At 36.8% G+C, this 21,179-nt stretch overlaps 1 protein-coding gene across 1 annotated transcript in view; it reads right to left on the reverse strand.

Annotated features, from left to right (window-relative positions):
- TTN (titin) overlaps window positions 1-21,179 on the reverse strand; it is a 240,521-nt gene that overhangs the window by 109,506 nt on the left and 109,836 nt on the right. The gene's annotated exons all lie outside the window — the stretch shown is intronic.

The following is a 21,179-nucleotide window of genomic DNA, read 5'->3' on the forward strand; positions in this document are numbered from 1 at the left end:
ACCAGTGGAAAAAATGTCATTGAGTTAAATGGGAGCATGAAAGAGCCTAAGGTTATTGCTTCATACCATGCACACAACACAAACATCCAAGCTGACTTAAAAAAGCATGTCAACAACATGACAACAAAGGTGAAAACCGAATGATGGGAAGACTCTTGTGGACAAGAAACAAAATGAAAGCATTTAAAGTAACCTTTAAGTTGTACTTAGAACTAAATTATGAGAAATTGCAGAACACAACGACAAAGGAAGAATTACACAAAGACCTACAACATATAAGCACATGTGAAGAATGATGGAATGAAGAATGCAAGGTAATGAAAGAAAGGTGTTCAGCAGTCTCTAGGGAAGTACTTTGTGTACCTTCAACTGGTAAAGCTTCTTCAACTTCTACAACTGGAATTTCTTCTGCTTCTTCAGGCTCAGTCTCTATGATTTCATATTCTTTAAAGAATATTGACAACTAGTGTAAGCTTTCAATTTTAAGACTGTTTCACATGAACAATTATATTGATATAACTATAAAGAAAGCTACTTCAAAAGACACAGACAAATACATATTAGGAAAAGTAATCACACAGTATCTGTTACCTCTGCAGTAAATGCAAGATTTTGAAAAGCTACTCTCTTTCTAAGAGTGAATCAGGGTTATGTGAAGAATAGTACATTTCATGTATACGATATAAACTAAACATTAAATTTGTGTATGAGACGTTGTAATAGGAAATAATGCTTCAGTGCTCTAAATTAAATTAAGTTTATAAATACTAGGTTTTGAGAGACTCCAATTTAGTAGGAAATTACTATTATCTTAAAAAAGACATAGTTTTTTAAGTATAACCTGTGCAGAAGCATATATTATATTCCCAAATATGAAAATATACTAGTAGATACAAGAAATACTGACTGGTATTATCTAAAATAGGAAATGAACAATTTAAAAATATCACAATGGGGGAAAATGAAATTATCTATTTTAAAGCTTATACTTAGAAGAAGAGGACAAAGAATTGTCATTACAGTAATAGCTATGATGGCACAAACCTTCACTTGGTAGTGATTCAGGTATTTTAGGAATAGCAACAGGTACTTTCTCCTCTGTGACAGGTTTCTTGTGTACTTCAGGCACTTAAAAAAATATTGTTTCTTTTATTTGTGTGTACATAAATGTACACATGAAACATAAAAAGACAAAGACACAGCACACACAGAATCACACTAACAGTGGAAGACTGTGCTCCAGTCTCTCTCAAGGCAGTCTATAAACAACTAACAAATTTTATAGACTCAGTTATGAACAAAGAAAAGACAGGTGTCTACTGGCAATATATACCTTTAGTTGCTGAAAGCTCTGGTTTTTGCAATTGTGGCTTTTTAGGTGTTGTAAGAGGCACTTTTTCTTCTGGGACAGTTCTCTCTGGCACTTCAGGTGCTTAAAAGATATTAGTAAATTTTCATTTTTGTGAATATTAAGATACATATATACACACAATAATGAAACAAGTATGGCATAAAAAACCATGAAGAATAATACAATTTGAAGTGACATATTATCAGTTTAGACCCACATATATCAGTGAAACAAGGGAAAAAATATGCAGAGAATACAGAAAAGGGGAGGCTCAGTCACTGATAAATGTACCTTTAACTGAAGAAACTGTATGTTTTTTAAGGACAGGCACTGGCTCTGGTACTTTTGGCACAGTCACAGGCTCTGGTTTCTTGGGCACAGCCACAGGTTTCTTGGGCACAGTCACAGGTTTCTTGGGCACAGCTACAGGCTTTGGGGGAATGACCACTGGTGCCTCCTCTTCTGACTCTTTCTCCTCAGCCACTTCAGGCACTTTAAAGATATTAGTTGTTTTTACTTGAATGAACAAAGATCATGCACACATAGACACAGAATACCCAGATGTTGCTCTCACACCTCCCATAAAGTGCAGAGGGGGAAAGGACATTCAGTACTGCAGCAACCTGGAGTACATGGCAGGCTCTTTCAGAGCACCAGTGTATACCTTCGGCTGGAGGAGCTTCTGGCACTCCAGGCTCTGCAACTGGTGCCACCTCTTCTGGTGCTTCCACCTCCTCTTCCTCTTCCAGGACCTCAGCCTCAGGCATCTCAAGCACTTCAAAGATATTAGTGTGTTTCATTTCACATTTTGAAAGCACATGGCAAGTAGGAACAAACACCAGGGCAACAGAGAGACAGAACATCCCAACAGCCAGCTCAAAACCTCACACACCCGTGCAGCTCCCGTTCCCCAGCACACACAGCCTTCACAGTCTCAGCCAGGAAACAGAGACAGGCCAAGAGATGGGAGGACAATGCTTAGGAGAAGAAGATTAAGTATCTTCTTTGTAAAGTTATCGATGAAGACAGGTACCTCTGGGTGTTGGAAGCTCTGGTGCTTTGGCAGTGGCCACAGGTATTTTTTCCTCACGAGTAACCTTCCTGGGCACCTCGGGTACTTCAAAGATATTAGTAACAGTCAGTTTCAGACATTAAAGAGGAAGATGCACAATGAAACACAGACTGGAGATGTGCTCATGGAAGTCACCAAACTGGTCTCACAACATCCACCATGTCTTTCTCTCTCTCACTGCCTCTCACACACACAATCCCTCACACAGCACAGGCACAGAGGAGTGATGCCAAGTAGTTTCTCTGAGAAAACTGTTGGCTATATTCAGCTACAGCTTGAGGGTGAGGTGTGAATCAGGATACCCTGCTCTGTACCTTGCAGCCTTTCCCGCTTGGGAGGAGAGACTCATTCTCAGACCTGTTGGGATGTGGCTCTGAGAGCAACCCCAGCCCATATTTTACCTGGGCCATTCTTCATGAATGTGCTGGTGCTTTGCATTCAGCAGTTTGGGCAGAGACAGGGTGAGGAACATAATAATTCTCCTTTCTCCCTATTTTTGTCCTCTATTTCTATTCTTTCTGCTTTTCTCTTTATTGGCTTATTTTCTTATGCTAAGTACCATTCTTGCTTCAATTTCCTTTTCACTGTGGCAAATTTCATAGCCTTTATGGTGCAACAGATTTTACAGTGATTCTTTCTTCCTTATAAACCCTAAAATGATCAACACTTTCTTTAAACATTTGATATGCTGTCACTTTTTACAGCACTCATCTGCATTGCTGGGTAAAAACTGGGGTTTTATTTCAAAAAGTTTATGTCTGTCATAAGCACTACCTGAGTCTATCTAAAATCTCATGCAGACATTCAGCGTGTCAATTTAGGATAAGAAAATTTGCAGCTATATGAAAAACTTGTGATCAATTGCTAAAATATAGCATTTTAGTATCTATTGATTCAGAGTATGGTAACAATAGAGTAAATTCAAAATATAATCAGAGTTGTTTATACAAAATACTAGATTACCAAATTCCTAACTGATACACAACACAGAATGTAGAAAATTCATGAAATCACAAATGAGCAGGACAACAGACAGCAGAAAAAACATGTAAGACATTAAGAAACAGTCTCAGTCAGACTGGTGCACCAGACGACAGGTACCTCGAACTGCTGCAGGTTCTGGCTTTTTTGGCAGAGTTACAGGCATAGGTTCTTCCACAACACCTTTCTTGGGCACCTTGGGCACTTCAAAGATATTAGTATATTTTAGTTTTGTGGACACTGCAGATGTAGATGAAACAATAAGACAATAGCATATACAAGGAGTCTTTTTTGAGAAAGTGCTATGGTCACATTCAGTCATCAGTTATGCTTTGCTTCAAACCTGTGGAATGACCCCAGGGTGTCAAATACATCACACAGGAGATGGGAGTTTGGGGTTTGGTCTTTGTTTCTCAGTCAAGTTGGAAATGTAGAAAACATATGGCTTCTGATTAACAGATGATCAGAGACTTATGGAATCCTACTGTATTTCTGCATCAGCTATAAATAATTGAAAGCTACTTTTGCATTGTAACTTTTTTTAGGAAAGTAGCATTTCCTTCATTGTTACAATTTTTTTCCCATCAATTATTTACATTCTTTACATCTCCCTTTAATTTTCTGCTTACCACAGTTCCTGTCATTTAGATTCTATTGTTGTCATAAATATGTACTGCTATCTTCTTTTTTGATGATATTAATGTGCAAATAAATAACCAGTAGATATATCCAGTCTTTTCCTAGCAAAGCTACCTCATGTACATTGACATTAACTTACTTCTAAAGAGGTAGATAACTGATATTGCTGGCGTAATTTGTTAGAAATTTCAGTGATGCAACATTTGGTTCTTTAAGCTCAAGACTTATTTTGAGGCTCTCCTTCAGAAAAATATGTAATTTTTCTTAAAGTGAATATTCAGTAAATGTTAATTCTCAAAATTTTACAAAAAATTCAGAAAACTGCAGATATTTTTCAAAGAATGGAATGAAGTTTTTCTGCCATGTTTTTGACACCCCACATTGCACTTCATATTTTTTAGACATCTATAGGTCATCATCAGAAAAATCAGTTGAACTGAAGGCAGAAGTGCATGATGTTTCTTTCTAATGATGTCACTAAGAGTGATGACCTGTACCTTTGCCTGGTGGTGCTTCTGGTTGTTTGGGTACAGCAACTGGCGGCTTTTCCTGCAGGACATCTTTCTTGGGCACCTTGAGCACTTTAAAGATATTATTTCCTCTTAATTTCAAAGTTAAATTAATATAAATGATCATAACACTTGAGATAAAATCAAAGAGTTCAGATATTTCTAAACACTGTAACATTGCTCTAGTAACTGGATGGTTAGTCACATGCACAGATAGCTACACCAGAGGAAGGGTGTTGGACAAATAAAGAATCTTACAAGAGAGAAGGGATAGCAAATGTAAATATTAAGCAACATACTAAAATAAAAAGGAACTCTCTCCAGAAGATATACCTTTAGCTTGTGGAGGTTCTGGTTTCTTTGGCACAGCCACAGGTTTCTTGGTCACAGCTACAGGCTTTGGAGGAACAACCGCTGGCACCTCCTCTTCTGCTTCTTCTTCTTCCTCAATCACCTCAGGCACTTAAAAGATATTAAACCCTTTTACTGGACTGAGTTTAAGGTCAGCAAAGAGCCAAACGGCAATCAGCAAAGCAGGAAAGTCGACACTTAATAGAATATCAGGGAGTCCTTTTCAGTGAATCACTTTCACTTCAGGTGGACTACTTGCAGCAAAGAATCCAAGCACGGACTTATGAGGGAGGAACTCCTGGTGAGCCCCACCCTCTCTTGCAGGAATGTATTGACACACAGAGACACAAAATACCCAGATGCTGCTCTCACACCTCCCATAAAGTGCAGAGGGGGAAAGGACATTCAGTACTGCAGCAACCTGGAGTACATGGCAGGCTCTTTCAGAGCACCAGTGTATACCTTCGGCTGGAGGAGCTTCTGGCACTCCAGGCTCTGCAACTGGTGCCACCTCTTCTGGTGCTTCCACCTCCTCTTCCTCTTCCAGGACCTCAGCCTCAGGCATCTCAAGCACTTCAAAGATATTAGTGTGTTTCATTTCACATTTTGAAAGCACATGGCAAGTAGGAACAAACACCAGGGCAACAGAGAGACAGAACATCCCAACAGCCAGCTCAAAACCTCACACACCCGTGCAGCTCCCGTTCCCCAGCACACACAGCCTTCACAGTCTCAGCCAGGAAACAGAGACAGGCCAAGAGATGGGAGGACAATGCTTAGGAGAAGAAGATTAAGTATCTTCTTTGTAAAGTTATCGATGAAGACAGGTACCTCTGGGTGTTGGAAGCTCTGGTGCTTTGGCAGTGGCCACAGGTATTTTTTCCTCACGAGTAACCTTCCTGGGCACCTCGGGTACTTCAAAGATATTAGTAACAGTCAGTTTCAGACATTAAAGAGGAAGATGCACAATGAAACACAGACTGGAGATGTGCTCATGGAAGTCACCAAACTGGTCTCACAACATCCACCATGTCTTTCTCTCTCTCACTGCCTCTCACACACACAATCCCTCACACAGCACAGGCACAGAGGAGTGATGCCAAGTAGTTTCTCTGAGAAAACTGTTGGCTATATTCAGCTACAGCTTGAGGGTGAGGTGTGAATCAGGATACCCTGCTCTGTACCTTGCAGCCTTTCCCGCTTGGGAGGAGAGACTCATTCTCAGACCTGTTGGGATGTGGCTCTGAGAGCAACCCCAGCCCATATTTTACCTGGGCCATTCTTCATGAATGTGCTGGTGCTTTGCATTCAGCAGTTTGGGCAGAGAAAGGGTGGGGACCAGAAATCCTATTATCATTACTATCTCTCTTCTCTATATCTCTTCTGTTTTCCCCAATTCTTTCACAGTGTAAGTATGTGGGGACTTTTGACTTAGAGATACTTCAGTGCTTTATCATACTGTATTTAGACATTCTATGTGGTGAGGGTAAAAGGGCCATCTGTATAGTGAGCAAGTGTTTGCTCTCATTTGTTTGATGCAGAAATACAGAAAAATCATTGGTCTTGCATTTAATAATTATGTGCAATGCAACTGTGTATCTGAGAAACCCAGTTTCTTGGGTCCCCATGAGCTTATGGTCAGAAGGAAGTTACGTTAGACTATCCTGATCAACTATACACTTGAATAACTACTGCATTTGATAACATGTGTGGAGTATTTGTTATTTGAGATCGAGGTCCAGTTCATATATGCCCAAGTCCTAAAATACTTTGATCCTGCGTAGGTATTTTCGCATTTCTCACTTTGGGACTTCTTTTCCCCTAGTGACATCAGTTCCTTCACAGTCCATTGAACATGTCTTTTCTTTGTATTTTCTCTGAAGTGACCAGATTTTGTTGGTAGATTTTTTCCATTTTCTTTTTTTTTTAAATATTGCCATGTCATGACTATGTCTAGTAGTTACTACAGCACAACAGGACACGTTTGCGAGGTCACAGTGGTTAAAGGAAAACACTTTGGATAAAAAATACTGTATTATTGGAGATTCTTGGCAAAATGATAGAGAGAAGTTTACATTAAAAAACCAAATTAGAAAACTCTTCCCCATTCTAAAAATAGAATTTGTACACAACATAGAATGTAGAAAACTCATGAAATCACAAATGAGCAGGACAACAGACAGCAGAAAAAACATGTAAGACAGTAAAAAAGACTCAGTCAGACTGGTGCACCGGACGACAGGTACCTTGAACTGCTGCAGGTTCTGGCTTTTTTGGCAGAGTTACAGGCATAGGTTCTTCCACAACACCTTTCTTGGGCACCTTGGGCACTTCAAAGATATTAGTATATTTTAGTTTTGTGGACACTGCAGATGTAGATGAAACAATAAGACAATAGCATATACAAGGAGTCTTTTTTGAGAAAGTGCTATGGTCACATTCAGTCATCAGTTATGCTTTGCTTCAAACCTGTGGAATGACCCCAGGGTGTCAAATACATCACACAGGAGATGGGAGTTTGGGGTTTGGTCTTTGTTTCTCAGTCAAGTTGGAAATGTAGAAAACATATGGCTTCTGATTAACAGATGATCAGAGACTTACTTAGGGAATCCTACTGTATTTGTCTATCAGCTATGCTTCATTAACGACTGTGTGTTCTGTGCTGGTTTAGGCCGTCACTGTCACCTTTCTCCTTGTCACTTGGATAACATCACTATATTTAACCTTCAGGTTGACTTCACCTTTCTTTTTCTGTCTTTGCATGTTTCTTTTCTTATTTAACTTCTCACATTTTCCCTATGACGTCTCCTGACTTCCACTCTAATCACTAAATGCTGCTTATAATTGTTGCCTATGATATTAGTTTAAGTTACTTAAATTATTATATAACTGCTTTGAGGTGGTACGTCACTTGAGGAATGTCACTGTATTTCAGATGGAGAGAATCTGGTGGCAGAGTGAATGTTTTCTCTGGTCAGTGTTTTGGGCTTTCTAAAGGAAATGAAATGATGCATTTAGCATTTCAATTATAAGTGCCTATTGGGTGTTCACAGTAACTTTACAGCTTTTTGGTGCTATTTATATAAAGTAACAACTTTGCAAATCATATAGTCAAAAATGTTTACATATGACCAAAATGCAGGCACATTATAATTAACAGTTTAAAGAAAATATTCTGCTCCATGATGCAATAGGGACACATAAAGATATTCATGATTATTTGGCTCTTTGTACTAAAACTGCTCCTCTGCACTGAACCCTTTACTTTATTTTGTCTCCTCTCATAAAATCATAGAATCATTTAAGTTGGAAAACACCCTTAATATTATCAAGTCTAACTGTAAACCTAACACTGCCAAGTCCCACTAAACCATCTACTAAGCCATCTCTACCAATAATGTGAACAACTGTTTATTAATTCATTCTTTTGTTATCATCTCTAAGGGTTTGGCATTTTTTCATAGACAGAAGTTCATCTTATCTGGTGATACGCCTTAAACCCAGGAAACAGAAGTTTGGATGGTTTTTGTGAAGGAAACATTTGACACCCCTGCACAGCAATTCATATTTGGTACATGTCTCTCACATTTTTGATATCAGAGTATAGAGTGAAAGATCAATTTAAACTGAGTTTCATCAAAAAAACCCCCAACAAACAACAGCCTTCCTTAGGATGGTAATAGTGGTGACATGTACCTTTAGCAAGCGAAGCACCTGTTTTTTTAGATACAGCAGGGGGCACTTTCTCCTCTGGAACAGTCCTCTCAGCCATCTCAGGCACTTCAAAGATATTAGTGCATTTAATTTTACAATTACAATACAACTCAACATAAGAACAGAGACTGAAGCACAGAGGACAACAGAAATGTTCTGAAGTAAAATTTAGCACACACTCATACTCAGTGCGATTTGTTTAGCAAGCATCATTTAAAACAGACCCAAAATGACAGACAGAACAAAAGATGTTAATATAATACTTAAGAGAATATTAGGTGTGTCCTGTATTCATGATAACATGTAGCTGTGACTGATGGATGTTTTGATTTTTCAGGAACAGCTAGAGGAATTGTCTGTTCTGGGACAGCTTTTCAGGCATTGCATAAAGATATTAGTTACGTATATTAAGCTTTAAAATGAGCAGTGAAATTTAATACATTCAAGAGAAGGAAAAGAGATCTTTTGTGCAAGAGGTACCTTTGGACTGTGCAGCTGCTCGCTTTTTAGGTACGGCAACACACTCCTGCTTTTCAGTCAACTTGGCTGGTGGGGGTTTCTCTGGTGCCAAAACAGGCTCTGGTTCTTTGGATGCCACTTCAGGCATTGTTTTTTGAAGTGAGGTAAAAGGCTCTAGTTCTTGGGGTGCTGAAACTGTTTCTGGCTCCTCAGGCACCATGACAGGTTCTGGCTTGCAGGGTGCCACAACAGGCTTTGATTTTCTGGACACTGCAATAGGCACTGACTTTTGGAAATCTGCAGCAAAGTCTGTTTCTTCAGCTGCTACAAGCTCTGTTTTTTGGGTCAGCACAAACTGTTTTGTTTTAGGGGGCACCAAAACACGCTTTGATTTTTGGGTTGATTCAACCGTCTCTGACTCCTCAGACACCACTGTGAGCTCAGGTTCCTCAGGGACCATAAGTGGTTCAGGTTTCTGGGATTCCAAAACTGGCTTTTGTTTCGAGGGCATCACACGATATTCTAACCTTTGGGGTGGCATGTCGAGCTTGGGTTCCTCAGGTATCACAACAAACTCTTGCTTTTCAAGCACTACAACATGTGCTGTTTTCTGGTGTTCCAAAACAGGCTTCTGTTTTGGGGGCATCACACCATGTTTTAGTTTTTGGGATTCTGCATCAGACTTGGGTTCCTCAGGTATCACAACAAACTCTTGTTTCTCAAGCACTACAATATGCTCTGGTTTTTGGGATGCCACAACAGATTCTGATTTTTGGGGTATCAAAACAGTCTCACTCTCCTCAGATGTCAGAACACGGTCTAGTTTTTTAGTTGCCACTACAGACTTTTTCTTTTGGAGCACTTTAGCCACCTTTGGTTCTTGCAGTTTCACCTCTTGAGGTTTTGGTTTTCGGGAAACAGGAACAGGTACTTCCTTTTCTGGGAAAGTTGTCTTGGCCACTTTATGTACGTGAAAGATATTAGTTCTAAATTTAACAACAGCACTGACAATCATACCAAAATTAAGTCAATCATACAAAATGAAAACACAATTGTATTGAAAATATTAAAAACATACCAGGTATTTATCATTTATGTTGGTGCTTTTAATGATGAATATATGACATTTTGGCCATTTTCTTTTTTCTCTCAAATGTAAACACACACACTCTCCCCTTACAAAACTCATGCCCCCACATGGAACTGCACACATGTAACTTAAGCTATAAGCAAAATCCATGATACTGGTAAGCAGAAGGGACAGGACAAAAGATATTAATAGCATTGCAGGCAATAAGTTGGGGACTCTTTCATGAGATATCACTGATGGCAGTTTTTCTTGGCGGAACTTCTGGTATTTCAATTACATTGATATCCTCTGCTCTTAACTACTAGAGTGGGTACTTTGTTTTCTTCCCCTATTATAACTTTGAAGATGTTAGCTGAGCTTGTTTTCATGAACTCATGCAGGTACCATAATAAGAATAACAGAAAATAGTAAGAGGACTTGAAGTATAAAATACAGGCAATTCAGACACCCAAGATTTGCCTCTGTTTTTCAATCCCAACCACGAATGTCTGTTCCACACACACATGCAGATGACAGAACAAGTATAATTTAGAATCTCAGAAAAAGGAAGGCCTGGATAATCACAATGTTAAAGAAAAGGAGAAGAACATTGCTTTTGTTATTTTATTAGTGTTGAGATTTACCTTCCTTTGGTGGAGGTTCTGGCTCTTCAGGTGCAGCCTCTGGTTCTGGAACAACCGCAGGTTCTGGTATTTTAGGCACAGGTATTTTCTTTTCTGGAACAACTCTCTTCGGCACCTCAGGTTCTTTAAAAAGATTTGTTTGTTTTAATTTCAGGAATTTGAAGACTAGGAATTAAAAAGGTAACAATAGGTCCAAGATGAAAAATGTCACACAGACTCAGAAAAAACCCCACCCCTATAAATGGTCTGGGTTTACTTTTTGGGGTTTTTTTCCACATTGCTTTATGTACTCCATTAATACCCATTGTGGCTTACTGGGAACTATTGACAAGTGAAGAAGACAACACAATCTGTAACACTGATAAATATTAGAGTATAAAAAAAGTAGATAACACAAACTTGAGAAAGATATTATTTAAAGAAACAGATTAAAATTTGTGTGCAATCTTATCTCTATTGAACGTGTACCTTTAGGTGGAGGTTCTGGTTTTTTAGGAACTTCAATGTGTATTTTTTCTTCTGAAACCACTTTCTTGGGCATCTCAGGCACTTTAAAGAAAGTAATCAATTTTACTTTTATGCATTTCAAGGATATGGCTGCAGTGCTCAAACACTTAGAAAAAGTAAATCTCCAGGACACGAAAACTATCAGTAGCCTCATATGTGAATATGTAATTTTTCCTTTGCCTACAGAAAATTCTCTCTTCTGCCTCACTCAGGTACAGATTCAAAAACTACAATGCAAAACCCAAAAATATTTTATACACATTTATAGTTAAACTAAATTACCACTCTGTTGAAATGGTACCCTGAACACTTAAGGGGGTTTCTTTCCTTGCATACAGCATTACTTTTAGTCAGTGGAGTTTCTGGGTTCTTTGATACTTTCTTTGGTACTTTATTTTGCACATGAAAAATACCAATAACTTTCTACAACCAGAATTTCATAAACAACATTAAAGCATAACAGTAGATCATTATTAGTGAAAACACCAACTACAAAGAACTTTTTTCCACACAACACATCTGTTCACTTGACAAATCTTTGACAACAGCAGAAAATGTCTTCTATATTGTTAAAACACTAAAAGAGTGATTTTTTGATTCTGTTACTTTTCTCATAATGTCAACTATCTTTAGCTGATGTAACTTCTAGCTTTTTAGGCACAGCAAACTTGATTTTTTGTTCTACAAGTACTTAATTGGGTGCTTCAGGCCCTCTAGGGAAGAGATTAGTTTCAGCTATTACATGGAATTTAAGAGTTATGTTCAAAACTTTTCAGTAGAAATTGCAAAGGTTCTTGATAGAACCTTTGATTTGACTTGTTCATTCCCTTTAGGCCATTTTCTGTCCCTGTATGGTCTGAGGAAACACCTCAAAGTTTTCTGGAGTTTCTTCTTCTGCATTCAATTATTTTTCTGTTTCATTCAACTATCTCCTGGATCTCTATTTGACTTAGACTGACATTGTCCATTTTGTATTTCTTGTCACATTCTTCTACATGTGATGACTTTCTGGTATCAATTTTTCATCCATACACAGGAGGGTTTTCTCCTGTATTGGACATCTCTATACTCTCTTTTGGGGCTAATACTTCATTGCCAGTTGGGACTATTTCACATCACAGATGCCCTCTTTTCTTTTCTTCACTTCTCTTAAGATTCCTGCTGTTGTTCTCAAGTGTCAGCCACATCAATATTTCTAACACACTGGTACACTGATTACAGCTATGATTCAAAAAGAAGATTTTTCAAAACATTGACATATATAAGAACTGTGGGCACAGAAAATAAAAATAACAGGAAAACACAAACAAACAATCAAATTACTAATCTGCACAATCAAGGCAGAGGTTTTTTACCTCTTCTAAATTTGTTTTCTGTAGTGCAACATACCTTTGGCTGGTGGTGCCTCTGGTTTTCTAGGAACAGCAGGGGGTACTTTCTCTTCTGGAATTTTCTTTGGCACCTCTGGCACTTTAAAGAAAACAGTATTCATTTTTTTAATATTTAAAGCATTTAAAATACGTAAATTATTAAGAGGAAAGAGTATCACAAGAACTACATCAGAAAGAAATGAAAGATATAAAAAGAGACATTACATGCAAAAAATGTTGTATAATATTATATACTACTCGGATTTTTATAGATTAGTTTTACTATAAATACTAATGCCCAAGGGAAAGAGAAGACTCCTCCTCAGAAAGTCACCATCATTGACATATAACCTTTAGGTGATGTTATTCTTGGCTTTTCAGGCACAGCAACATTTACTGATTTTGTAGGTACCTTGGGCATTTTAAAGAAATTTGTGTAGTTTTAAAAATTACAAAAATGAAACATCCAATACAGACAAATAAGACAAAACAAATAGATGTATGAGGATGCTTTGATAAATGTTAAAAGTTCTGAAAAGTCTTTGTGGTTCTCTGGCAAAAAACAAGTTTAAACTGACTTTTGTCATACAGTGATGACATGCCACACGAACTGCTACTTCAGATAGACTTTTAATGAATTGTAACAAGTTCTTTCTGTGCCAATTCTATTATAAAATTAAATCCATTGACCCAGAAGTTTTATATGAGCAATGTAAAACAAGAAGTGTATATACTCCTTGCTTGAGTATTGATAGAAGTTCTGAGGCTGTTCACAGTATCCATGAAGTGAAAATGTTCCGTAAATCTCACTGTGTGTTAACTCAGCCAGAACTTGCCTCATTTCTAGACCCTTGGAGTAGCTTCTCATACAATTCCTAGATTACTCTTGGGTAGAAGAAATAGATAAACTCAACTAATTTTTAGTTTTTGTTGACAACACAAACACAAGGGACAGATGAAACTTGTAGAAAAAGGAGAAAGAAAGGATATATTGACCTACACCTTTGGCAGATGGAGCTTCTGACTTTTTAGGCAGAAGGACAAGTTTCCTCCAGGAATAGTTTTCTTAGGCAATTAATACACTTGAAAGGTATTTACTGATTTTAATTTTATGACTTAAACACATATGGAGAAACAGAAAAAAGGACATACACAACATAAATGCCACAAATCTGACATGAATGGACCATGAGCTATTAAATAAAAAACTATGGAAGAAACAGAAAAGAAGTTTCTCAGCAAAAGACCTCAGTTCTACCAGGCTCTCAAAGTACCTTTAGCTGGTGGAGATTCTGGTCTTTTAGGCACAGGAGTAGGTTCTGGTTTTTTAGGCACAGGAGTAGGTTCTGCTTTTTTAGGCACAGGAGTAGGTTCTGATTTTTTAGACACAGGAGTAGGTTCTGGTTTTTTAGGCACAGCAATAGGCACTTTTTCTTCTGGAACAGCTTTCTTAATGACCGCGGGCACTTCAAAGATATTAATTCATTTTAAGCATAGAAAGATAAACCATAAATATTCTCAAGTTTTTCATATAAGTAAGGTACCAAAAAATGAATACAAGTATTTTAATTACTTTGAACAACAACTAAACCATGAACACGACTAATTAAATTTTCCTGGAATTCATGACTTTGTAAATTGCAGGAAGAGATGATGAAGAAGACATATACCTCTGGGTGCTGGAGCCTCCTCTTTTCTGTGAAATGTAGAAATTTCTTCTTCTATATGCATCTCCTCATACACTTCATGTACTTGAAAGATATTAGTTTAAACACTTAAATTAACTTAGAAGACAACTTGTAAGACAAAGAACATACATAAACAAATATTCAAGTTCTTCTTAAGATACACGTCTTTTTTGTATCCACCAGCAAAATTATGTTTTCAAATAAGGAATGAAAAATCTCATATTCTACTCTGATCTGACCTCTGCAGCTTGTCAAGAGAAAGATGTGTGAGAGTTCCTAAACTGAGGTACTACCGTTAGTGCAAAGAGGTAGTCCTTGTCCATGTAAGCTCTGTTACTTTTTTTTTTTTACCTTTGGGCTGATCACAAGTAGTAGTTACTTTTCCCCTTAAGAACAATTCCTTTTCCTGTGTTGCAACTAACCAAAGCTGTTAAGTAAACCTGAGTTCAGGATAAACAGAATGCTCTCAATAAAGAAAATTCCACTCAAAATTTCCTGTACCTGTAAAGTGTGAAGGTTCTTCTTTAGGTACAGCAGGAGGTGTTTTTTCTTTGTGGACAGCTTTCTTTGGTACTTCAGGAACTTAAAAATATTGGTTTATTTTAGAAATTTGCACAATGAAATAAGTAATACAGTTTTGTAAAACAATAAAAAAACTCTACTAGAACAATGTGAAAAATATGCTCTAGGCTGGAGTTCATTGTTTTTCTAACTCCTAACACCTACAGGTCTGAATGTGCTGTTCTCTGAAAAGATAGTACGATTTTTTTATGTTTGGGGTTTTTATTTGCATGTCTGTTTTTCCTGCTTTTTTTTCTGGAGTTTTTTGTCCTTTGGTTTGGTTTGGTTTATTTGGGTTTGTTTGTTTGTTTGTTTGTTTGTTGGGAATTTTGGTAATTTAAAGGGTTGATGTTTTTTGAAATTTCAAAATTGTCCATAAAAGCAAAGCAAAACTCCAGTGCAATTAAATAATTATTATGCTTCCAAAATCTATAGAGTTTTTATCAGTGCTGGAATTTTATTGCAAAATTATGTTTCTATGAAAACACTTTCATGGTTCTGTGTTTTGGCCTGATTTGAAGGGTTACCTTAATCTTGACTTTCTTAAAGTTCCCTGATATGACTGCAAAGGGTTCTTCTGCAAACGAGTTTCTGTCACAACCTTTTAGATTTTTTAAAATATATTTCCAGAGAAAGAATTTTAGGAAATAGTACATGAGACGTGAAATCAAAAATTATAAGGCTAATCCCTGGCTCTGCTAATGAACCTCCTATCTAATAAATTGCTTTGTCTAATTTAGTCTTTCTAAATTTTAAATTCTTGATGCAGAATCTATCAATCTATTTGAGCGGCTGCTAACAAAAGACAACACTAACACCTGTAAGCTATGTTGGGTTTCTCACTTGGTACCTCACATTTCAAAGAGATTACAGAACATCCACTTGGAGGACTTGTACCTTTAGCTGGAGGAGATTCTTCTGCAGGTACAGCAGCAGGTGTTTTCTTAACTGGGACAGTTTTCTTTGTCACTGTAGGTGCTTCAAAGATATTACATTTTTAAAGAACATTGTAAACACAAAGTATAAGTAACAAAGAAGCAATGACAGACACAGCGTCTAAGGACACATGAGAATGAACACACTCAATACCAGACTGGCACACAGGTGGAATGATGAAGATGAATAACTAATTTCTAGGGAATGTGTTGCTTTACAGATTGCTGGAAGAGTTGGTACCTGCTGGAGCTTCTGGTTCACTAGGAATAATAAAAGGGACCTCTTCTTCTGTTGGAACTTCTTCATAAACTTCAGGCTCTTTAAAGATATTAGTTTATTTTACATATTTTAATATTAATTACAAGACAAGACAAGAAAGACAACTAATAATGCAAAAATGCAGACAAGCATATGGACAAAGAGCTGTTTGAACATAAGTTATTCAATTATCTCATTTCAACCTAATCATTTACCTATGCCTGCTAGAAGTGACCATTCCCAGTCAGTAAAATACAAGTTTACAGAAGTATTTAATTTTATTTTCTAGTCGCTTAGTTCCATGTATTATATGGAATTTGTAACTAAATTTCATATGTCCTCATTTGGAGTTAACTGTCTCTATCCCAGCTCAAAAATTAGTTGTTGCTCAGGATGGCTGTTAAACCATTGTCTACTTAAGTTCATTTCTTTGCTCCAGTGTGGCTAAAGTGTTTCCTGGTTCAGAAACTTAGTTTTTCTCTAATTTACATTTCTCTCTCACATTATCAGAAAAGTTTAGCAATTTTAGAATGCTAAATTCCATTCTTAAATTTAGTTTAACACTTTAAATTTATAAAATGTTAAAACTACACCTAAATCTGGGGAGAGAAACGGTTTAAAACATGGATGCAAGTTACTTTTAAATAATTTTTAAAATTAATTGAAAGTATCTCATAAATTGCAGAACACTCTAGAGCATGAGTTAATACATTCTCTGCAATTTACTATTTGGGAGATGTGTCATTGATGTACCTTCATAGAAAGGAGGCTCCTCTTCTCTAGGGATAATGGTGGGTACTTTCTCTTCCAGGACAGCTCTCTTATGAAACTCAGGAACTTCAAAGATATTAGCTTTCTTTTAGTAACCTCAAAATAATTTTCCATTTTTAATATCCCAAGCAGAAATAAACCCAGAAAACCAAGTCACTTTGAGGTCTTGAATACCATGACTTTTTGAGAATTAATACAATACAGTTCTAGAATTGTCTTGCTGAAACAATGAATTATGGGAAAGAATTCATAGTTGCTGCTCTCAAAGAGCATAAGCCATTTGCTTTCTTACTGCAGAGTTGTGATTTTCCTTCTGATTGATGTAACAGCTTTAATGTCTTTCCCTTACTGGCTCTTTCCCTATTACTTTTTCACCAGTTTCATGACCCATGGATTGGTTTCAAAACCCCTGTTTAAACTAAATTCACAACTAAATATTACAAATATAAAAGCACTGAAGGTTTACATACTGTTTTTATTCATAATTCAATCCTTTACTGTCTAGCACATGTCTGAAATATTTGCCTCAGAGTTTTTGGTTTAGCACCAAGAGCTGACTCTCTTGCAGTGATGTAAAGGACATGACAGTCATTTTAAAAGATAGTAGCTAGGAAAAGTGGAACAAGTATTTCCTTTCCATAAAATCTCATATCAAAGGCTCCTTTACCTTTCTTCGGTGGAACTTCTATTTCAGGTGTGCGCGTAGGTTTCTTTTCTTCAGGGACAGTTCTTTTGAGAATATCTGGCCCTTTAAGATACAATTTATTTTTAGGGCTTTCAAAGCCATTTCAAAGAAGTTAAAAAGAAGAAGAGCAAATCTAACAATGAAGATTCTTGAAACATGAAAAAATGAAATGCTTCCTGAAAGAACACTGATGTTAATTTTGAAGATTAGACAGAAGAATAATGTATTTAAAAACATATATTTTTGAAAGGTCTCTTTTCAGAAGAAAAAAATATTCATTAATTCTGAACTACTTCCACGTGCACCTTAATGACAAAACACGTATTTTTTAGAGAGACTCTCACATGTTTTCAACAATGACTTGAAAGCAACAGGCAAAAAGTACTCAATCACAAAAAGATGAAAAAGCAGATCTGGGGGACATAAGACAAATGCACGATTCTTAACAAATAATGAGGACAAAAGACTGAAGTTAAAGTTCATATACCATGAGGACAATGCAGAAGAAGTATACCTTTAGCTGGTGGAGTTGTCTCCTTTTTAGGAACAGCAGGTGGCACTTTTTCTTTTGGAACAGGTTTCTTGGGCACTGCTGGCACTTTAAAGACATTAGTGGGTTTTTAAGAATGTTTGCAGTATGAATATTACATAAGAAGTTAAACAAAAAGCAAGCAATGTAAAGAGTCAGAAAGCTTAGCAAAACACACACACACATATATATAATACATATATATGATACAAAATAGGCCACCTATTTTGCTTGGATTCACATAGCTAGAGTTTGTGTATTCATTGACAGAACAACACTGCTGTTGTTGGGTTAATTTTTGACTAGAATAATCCTTAACAATTAGGTTTCATGAACTATCAGCTGTAATTAATGGCAGCTAGGAATATGGTAAGGTTTTAATTTCCTATCAACTAAGCCTAAGCCTTTCTGTAAAAACAAACAAGCAAGCAAATGAATCCACTTTCCCCCACTGATTTAATTCTGACAATTCATGTGAGAAACAATTATAAAAGTTAGCATAAAATGAATTTCTGGCCAAGTGAGTGCTATGAACTGAAAACTACAAAACTCTGGACTAGTACAGTAACTTCACCAGCATCCACTGACAATTGCTATTCATAACACTTATGTTTTGTAAAGCCTGGTACAGAGAATCCCTATTTAGATTGCATTCACTCCAACACATCATTAGGTTAAAGAAAGCTCTGGTTTTTCAAGATTATGCAGGAAACTAGAGTTTCAATGATTAGCTATAAAATGTCACTTATATTGTGATGTCAAAAATGAAATTATGGTCCTATCCTCACTCTCTTTGCCTCTAGAAACAGAAAGTAATGTGTTAAAGAAATACTTTCTTTTTTTTTGGTAACTTAACTGTGCTTAACTGTACTGTGAAAGAAAGTTATGGGTCTAGCAGTCAAATTAGAATAGGTAAATGATTGGATTTGGCAGAGACTCAAGTAAAAGGCTGTGTTTTCAAATTTATCTAATAGTCGATGTACCTTTAGCTGGTGGAGCTTCTCTTTTAGGAACAGGTACTTTTTCTTCTGGTGGAGGTCTTTTGGGCAATTCAGGCACTTTAAAAAATATTTCATTATGGATTGCAAGTTATTTTTGAGGAATTACAACAGATATAAAGACAGCAAACAGAGCAATCACTCTTTTGTAGAGAAACCATCTCATAATGCATGCAGAAAAAAGTGGGTCATAATCTCAGAATTCTTGAGCAATAAAACTAAGGAATATACATCTTTTTGCTACCTTGGAGATGCACTTTCTTCTTGTCATAAATTTAAAGGGTGGGAAGGAAGGTTCTACATGTGTTCCAATATCTCTGTAACTCAAAGCAGCTAAACTGGGCAAAAGAATCAAATACTCATGCAGAAAAAAAATAATTCAGGTTGAAGTTGAACCACATCATAAAACTATCAATTTCTCTGCCTGTGTTGTATCTACACTAACTCACTCTTGGGCAGTCAGATGGGAACCCCTCCCACTTTACTCTGAAGAGAAGAATTCCTTAAGAAGGATTAGGGTAGAAACAATCTTGGAATTGATTTATCATTAGATTTATCATTACCAGCAACAGACAGAGATAGGACTACAAACAAGGCAAAATACAAATAAACACCCGTAGGAGGCTTAAGCAGTAACTGGAAACTTCAGAGACTGTAAGATCAAAGAAATCATGACACGATTTACCTATTGCTGGTTGAACTTCATAAGCCTCCTCATATACCTCCTCATATTTCTCATAGATCTCTTCTTTCTCCTTAAACTCATACTTTTCATAGACATCTTCCTCCTCAGCCTCCTCTTCATATTCCTGTTCCTGAATCTCCTTATAGCCCTCAGGTTCTTCAGGTTCCTCATATGCCTCAATTTCTTCAGCTTCCTGAATCCGACCAAACTCTTCCATGCTTTCGTATGTCTCATACTTCTCATAGTCTTCATATGCATATTCATACTTCTCCACCGCAGGAGCAGGAGCAGTGACTTTTTCCTTCCGAACAAGTTTCTTGGATACTTCCGGCACTTTAGAAACAGTATTATTGTTACTATCAGACAATTTGTTCTAATGTGTTTTTTTTTACAGTTAGTCAAGACAATTCACAAAGAATAGAAAATGTACACGATAACCACAAGCACAAGTGACATTAAATTATAAACCCACACTTCTAAAACAATATATGTATTTTAAAAGATTTTAGAATAAGGAGGAAACACAAATTTTTGGGAGAAATGAGAAGAAATATAAGTGTACCTTTGGTCGGTGTGGGCTCTTTGGGCTTGGGCACAACAGTGGTCACTTTCTCTTCTGCAACAGCTCTTTTACGCACCTCCGTGACTTTAAAGATACAGATTTGGTTTAGGAATTTAAAAAAGCCAAACAATCTTAGAGCAGTACACATAAAAAAAGCACAAGAAACAGAGATTTATGGTTCTACAATGCAAACATTGAAAATGAAGAGTTTTGACATAAATACAAGCAGAAATCTCTTACAACAGAGGCAAAAGTTAAAAGGAAGAAGATCAAGAGTATTTTTAGCATAAAGAGGACATATACCTTTTGCAGCTGGAACCTCCACTTTTTCAGGGGGAGTAGCAAGCACTTTCTCTTCAGGAGTAACCTTCTTAGTCATCTTGGTTACTTTAAAGATAGGACCTAACTTCAGTGTTCTTTTGCATAATTTATAAATAGACACAAAGCCAGAAGCTTACAAATGACAGAACAGGGACTTTCAAACAAACAAACAGTATAGCGACAGAGATAGAGAAACAAAAATGTCCCTTTCCAAGCTCAACTTTTATGAAGAATATTATCAGTTAATGACAACAGCATTTACAAACTGCAATACCTTTGGCTGATGGAGGCGGCACCTTTTTAGGAACAGGTTCTTTTACTTCAGGAATGGGTTTCTTAGGCATCTCAGGCACTTTAAAGACATTTTATTTTAAGAAGGTCATCCACCAGTAGTATGAGAAAGAGAACAGAAAACATATACAAACAGACATAATGACATACTGATCTGCCAAATACATTTTTGAAGATGATACAGAAATTAAAACAAAAGACACTTTGCATCCATAGACATACTTCTAG

This window comes from Pithys albifrons, chromosome 8 (genome assembly GCF_047495875.1).
Source record: "Pithys albifrons albifrons isolate INPA30051 chromosome 8, PitAlb_v1, whole genome shotgun sequence".
Taxonomy (NCBI): Eukaryota; Metazoa; Chordata; class Aves; order Passeriformes; family Thamnophilidae; genus Pithys; species Pithys albifrons.